This window comes from Cannabis sativa, chromosome 3 (genome assembly GCF_029168945.1).
Source record: "Cannabis sativa cultivar Pink pepper isolate KNU-18-1 chromosome 3, ASM2916894v1, whole genome shotgun sequence".
Lineage (NCBI taxonomy): Eukaryota > Viridiplantae > Streptophyta > Magnoliopsida > Rosales > Cannabaceae > Cannabis > Cannabis sativa.
This window is the reverse complement of record NC_083603.1, coordinates 72,988,123-72,994,445: the sequence shown is the minus strand read 5'-3', so window position 1 is coordinate 72,994,445 and position 6,323 is coordinate 72,988,123. Positions and strand designations below refer to the sequence as shown.

At 31.9% G+C, this 6,323-nt stretch overlaps 1 pseudogene; it reads right to left on the bottom strand.

Annotated features, from left to right (window-relative positions):
- Positions 1-3,895: 3,895 nt before the first annotated feature.
- Positions 3,896-6,007, bottom strand: LOC115710546 (uncharacterized; annotated as a pseudogene).
- Between the last annotated feature and the right edge of the window lie 316 nt (positions 6,008-6,323).

Here is a 6,323-nt window from a genome sequence, read left to right as displayed (position 1 = left end):
TATAATCTAACATCCTAAATATGAATTCCCTAAAACAATGAGATAAATACATAAAAGCTTATAGAATATCTTACATTTCTTGCAACAAAATAAAATGACTCCTTCCGTTTAGATCTCTAACCCTTGATCCTTTTTGTCACAGAGTATGATCAAGATCTGAACTTGGATTCTCCTTCAGTTGTTGGAATTCTACAAAATCTCCATCACTATCTTGAGTATTGCCTTGAATTGTGTGGGCAATTCCTCAATTACTATAGGGCATGAAAATTTGAGGGAGAGAAGAAGAGGGTTTCGAATATTAGGTTGCTCTTTCTACTTTCTAATTATTTGACAAAAGGAGTCTAATCATGCTATGAAAATAAGAGCTTATAATATTCTACTGATAGGGTAGCTTCTAGGGTTATGGTTAGTATTAAAAGGAATTAAAAAAAAAAAAGTTAAAAAGATGGCGTTAATTGAACCTTATGGTCGAAGCCTAATGTGGGCCCTACAAGATTTTAATTTTGTCATTTTATTTAAAGCTTATCTTTTTCTTTTCACAAATACCATATTTTAATTCTAACTCTATAAATGTCAAATCTATTTATTTAATAATTATAATTAATTATAAAAAAAATTCTCATTTAACTTATTCATTAATTAGACCTTACAAAGTCTCTTAATTAAAAAAACAAACCCTAAATCCTCTTTTTCTTCTCAAATAAACCCTTGCTTAGTGAAAATTCATAAACAAGACATAGTCTTATTCAGAATTCTAATTGATTAATTAAAACCAATTAATTGAGTTTACAAGACAATATTATCTCAACTAGTGTGGGGACCATGGGCCTATATAATCAAGCTCTCAATAAGTAGTTCTAGAATTTACCAAGTGAATTCTCTATCTTATTAATTCCTCCTGAGTCCACTATAGATTCAGAATCGTACTCCTAATTACATAGAATGCTCTATTCACCAAGAATAGATACGCTATAAATTACCCATTATTTCAATCTAAATAATCAAATATCCTCTGTAGATGATTTACATCAAGTAGGGACAAATTTATCGTTCTACCCTTCAATGTATTTGATCCTTAAAACACTTAGCTTTTCATAAATGATATTTCAGTAAACTAATATTATTTCTGAAATAAGAGCAATTCCATTTATGTCTACTAAGTCAAGCTCAAAGGAAATCAGCATTTCACTTCTACATAGTTATGAAAGCTATAGATTCCATGTCTATGATTAGCACTTACACTCAATTGCACTACCATGCTCACAAGATGTAAGTATTGGGTGGATCCAATTGGTTAGCTTTAACGAACAAGTCAAAGAACACAAATAATAAAGTTAAGCCGTAAATCGAACCATCTCAAGATTAAGATCTTTTGATCTAAGATTAACTAAGTGATATTGACTTAGAAAAGATATTATGGTAAGTTAGTGATATCTTTTCCACTGTCAACATCGGTTGAGTCTGATGTATATTCAATACATCTGATACTAGTATACTTTGCTAATACCCTGGAAAACACATACCACATATCATAGTGTAAGTAAACTTTATCACTGATTATCACGTCAGTATAAATCTAGTGCCCTGATAAATCATGAGACTAAAGACTTTGAAACGTATAATCACAATTACTTTTCAGTGTGATGACATCATTGTAATTGCAAATAACTATATGTTCAGGACTTAATAGAAAATATATATTAAAATTATAATTATGAAAACTACATGTAAACTTAAATGACTTCTAATCTTCTATTGATAGCAAATAAGATTAAATTGACATGGGTTTTATTTATGGCATAAATTCCCAACAAACTCCTACTTACACTAACATTAAACTAGAAGTGCATTTCAATTAATAAATTGTCTTAATATTCATATCAAGTGTAGTGTGTTTGACTTTACCCAAATAATAGGAACTGCAAAGTTTTAAAAAGCAATAACGTTGTCCCCCATTTCTTCCTTTTGTTTTCAAAAAATATTATAGAACATCATTTTTCTATATGTATTACTCCTCTAGGGATATTGAATTCTTTATTACCTAATAAGTGTATCTGAATATACAGAAGACACATCTCTCATTCTATCCAAAGTGGAATAGAGATAAAACAGTCAAGAACTTTCTTCAATTTGAATAGCTTTCTTGTGCCTTTTAAAAGTAACTAAGTCATTTAGCTTCATTGGTAGAACTAAATTATTATAGATGAGTTTTTACACCCTTCCAAAATAATTCTTCCACCCCCAGAGTAATCACCATCCCAGATATTAAGTTCTTATTTGATTTAGATTTAAGGGTTCTAAAAAAATACCCCTATCATCTAACATATAGGTCACTTTTAGAGATTCTTTCTTGATTATCTCCCTATATTTCCTTGTTGGATTACATATTTGATGTCTCTCACTCAACAGTAGGACTCTAATTTAATGCATACACAAGGTGCATTTAATGTCTTACTATTAGTACTAAGGGACATCCTGTTGTGACTTATAATTTTTTCTGGAAAACATAAAATCTTTCTAGACTAAGTCGCCAACTTAGCATTCTAGTATTAACATTAATATAAAATAGTTGCTTAAGATTAAGTAATCACTAGAGATACCATAAAATAATTCATAAGGACAACGAATTGTGCTTAAGTCTTTTGAATAGACATTGTAGGATATCTTATCTTATCCTCATAATACTGATAAGTTATTACTATACATGTGAATGGTTAGATTAACTTTTCTTAGCTTTATGCAAAGTTCCTTTCTTGAACATATCAATGTAAGTCATCACTAGTGTCGTCCAAATAATAACAGGCTAGAAAAATCATCTCACTGTGATAAGGTACTATGATTCTATGTCTAGGGACTTTAGTGGTATCTGTTACAATTGTAGGAGATATTAGAATGTATACAGGATCAAGAATAAACTTAATCTACTAGTTTGCTAGTTTGAGTAGTATAGTATATCTATGTCTTATCAAAATATGTGTGTGATAGAGATTCTATGGTAATAAGTTCTGAATATAGTCTAGAGTTCATTATAAAAGATCTTTGAATTTCATATATAAATTACTTAACTTCTCCACCCCTATTAGATCACAAGATTTTTTATTAAACAAAATCATAATAATTGCTTAAGAAAGGACAATTATTCATAAATATTGAATTCACGTTCAAGTGTTTATGTGGTAATATCTCTTTAGAAAGAGAATTATACCATAGATTTTTTATCAATAATAAATATAAAACATAATAACATGATAAGAAGACAAATATAATTTTAGTATTAGCATACAAATCACAAAATATAAAGCTCGATTTTATAAAATAACTCATAATGAAATCCTTTTAAAGAGGAAAAATTGAAATTAATACTCTCAAAAATGTCACAATGATTGTCTACAATAATATAAAATAGGAAATAGAATTTCTAAACTAAATTGAAACCGAATTGTTCGAAAATTAAAACAATTTATTCAAAATAAAAATTTTGAGCTTCATCCTCAAGCTTGGACATTCTCCACCCCTCTCTCCAACTATCCACTTCAACTTGCTAGGATTGTAATCCAAGTTTAGGCTCATTCAAACATATTAGTGTTCAAATAAAAAAAAAAAAGCATATTAATAGTGTTTATTTTTTCGTTTCCTCAGCAGAGAACAACCTATAAAAAATAATAAGCTTGCCCATATTTTTTTCTTAATATATGTGTTGAACCAATATTTGAATAACAGCCTTGATTACTTTGAACATATTCAATATACCTCACACCCCAATAGACATGACCCTCTACATCTCCAGAGAACCCATGCTCAATAATACTCAATACTATATATGTGCTCCAAATTAAGTCAAAACTAATAATCTCTATATGTATATATATATATATATATCATTCATTCATCTGCCCTAGTTATTATTATAGCCCATGGAATTGATTCTAGATGAAATGTTGTGATGATCAAACATGGGAGCCCCATTGTCAACTGGCTTTATGATCACAGTTTGGTGCCTTCGGTCATGCTCCTGAACTGCCCCAAATATAACTTCGTTAGTTTTTTCCTAATTTTGCTCGTAGTAAGTATGTGGCACAGATGAGTGGTACATGTTATGATGTTGTTACTGTTGATGTTGTTGCTGCTATTGTTGTTATTTCTGCTGCTGAAGGTCATCGTCCCAACCATTGTAGAAGGCTCGGCTTTGCAACTTCTCAGCATCCTTGGACATGAAAGCATATGTTTTCCGAGGTGTTGGGGTTCTTGTTTCAATGGAAGGAAGTTCATCCTCATCTGGTATATGAAACTTTCTTGCACAGGCCAAGTATTCAAATGCTTTTGTTGTTGTAGATTTTGATATTGATAGTCCAAAGCTAGTTTTCTTCGAAAGCTAGGAAAGGTTGCACCAAAAATTTCCATCCCAGCTGTTCCAGTGTTTACCAATAGCTTTCCAATCGATCCAAAGAACCCCTCCTCTTGTTTCTCCTGCTCGTCTTCTGTTGGGATTAAAGGTGGCCTGACTGATTTCCGAGGCTTCTAATATGCACTTGCTGTAAAGCTCGTCTTCTCGGGGCCTAGATCCTGAAAAAACCAATACAACACATGTAAACAAATGTTGTACTCTTACCAAATGAAATCAAAGAAATTTTGACTTATGCTAAAACATTTTCTTGCTCTCTTCACAATAAAAAGACTCATCCTCACATGTTACAATACCTAATAAGAAAGGGTGCGGTATTACTTACATTCTGCGAAGAGACAATGGTACCCACACGGCGTTGCAGTAATGCCAACATGTATCCAAAGAAACCAACACCAAGAAGCATTGCAATCCCTGCAATCAACCAATAATAATGAAAATAAGCACCTACAATATTTTGTGCAAAAAAGTTGAAAAGACAAAAACAAAATTCTAGCTGGAAAATAGTACATACCAAGAGGAAAACCAGTTCCATATTGATTAGCACAGTCATCGAAATGGAACTGAATCTCCCTGATAGCTCGATTTCCTCTGTCAGTTACAAGCAATGAGCAACTACTTCCAATGTAAACCACATCAAAGTCATCAGAGAACTTAGCATCTTCGCTCGGTCCATCAACATGACCTCCCCCGCGACCCCATTTGCCACCAACAATTGTTGTAACACCTAATAAACAGCACACAATTTTCATTCAAATTCAATATATATACCAAATAAAAAAAACCCCAATTTGGTAAAGGAAATACACAAACAAACACAACAAATTGTCTAAATGGAAATTTCCAGCATCACTAAGCTTCCTGATTGCTATATTTGCAGTGTCTGCACTATAAATGTTGCCTCTATCATCAACTGTAATACCCTTTGGTTGATTTATTCTGGCCTCTCTAGGCTTCCCATCAACATGTCCAAAGTACCCTTCAGCAGATCCTGCCACCAACCTTGGTCTACTATCTACAATAAACAACAGCATAGATTTCAACAATGATGCTACGAATTACTAAAGATGAAAGACAAAGAACAATTAAAACTCAAATCCACTTACAAAGAGATAGAGAAGAAGATATCCTATAAAGATTACTATTGGCAGAATCTAAAATCAAAAGCTCCACATTGGGTAAAACTTAAATAGAATAAGGTTCGATTCCAAGTTTACTTCCATCAAACACTGTCGCCACATTATATCCACTCTCAAACTTCATCAAAGGACGACCAGTAATAGCTGCAAAAAGATAGAATAAATAAATACCACTGGTCGTATAGCCATATTTGCGTCATATGTATAATATTAGAATGAGATTGAAGAAGTAAATACCATTTGTCGTATAGCCATATTCAGAAAATTCTTTGAATGTGTTCTACGTAATCTAAAAATCATGAAATGAATGAGAATTTGCAGAGAGGTTTCCATGAAGGGTATTTTGCTTCATGCGCCATCAAGCTCCGAGCCTCCATGCCTTCCTCAACTCCCTTTCTCTATGCCTTTCCTTCAGTTAGTTTTTTTAGGCAGTGAGAATTGCTTCTTCATCTTCTTCTGCAACAAGGATGCTTTGTAAAAAAACACAAAAACTTTAGCAGGTAATCCTTTTAGTCTATTATTATATACATAGAAAAAGAAAAGCCATTTTCCCTTTTTTGACATGCATTCTCGCAGACCAAAGCTTTCACAATAACATTATTTGAAAGTACATTTAAGTTCTCTTGCTCTTCACCCTTCAATCAAAAACCCTTAATAATTCACTAAGAAGAAAAAAGAATCATTTGTTAACCAAATGCATTCTCAGAAATTTAGTAAATTGTATTTTAGATAAGAAAAATGTGATTTTAATTCAAAACAAACCTCGTAATGGTCACCAAATG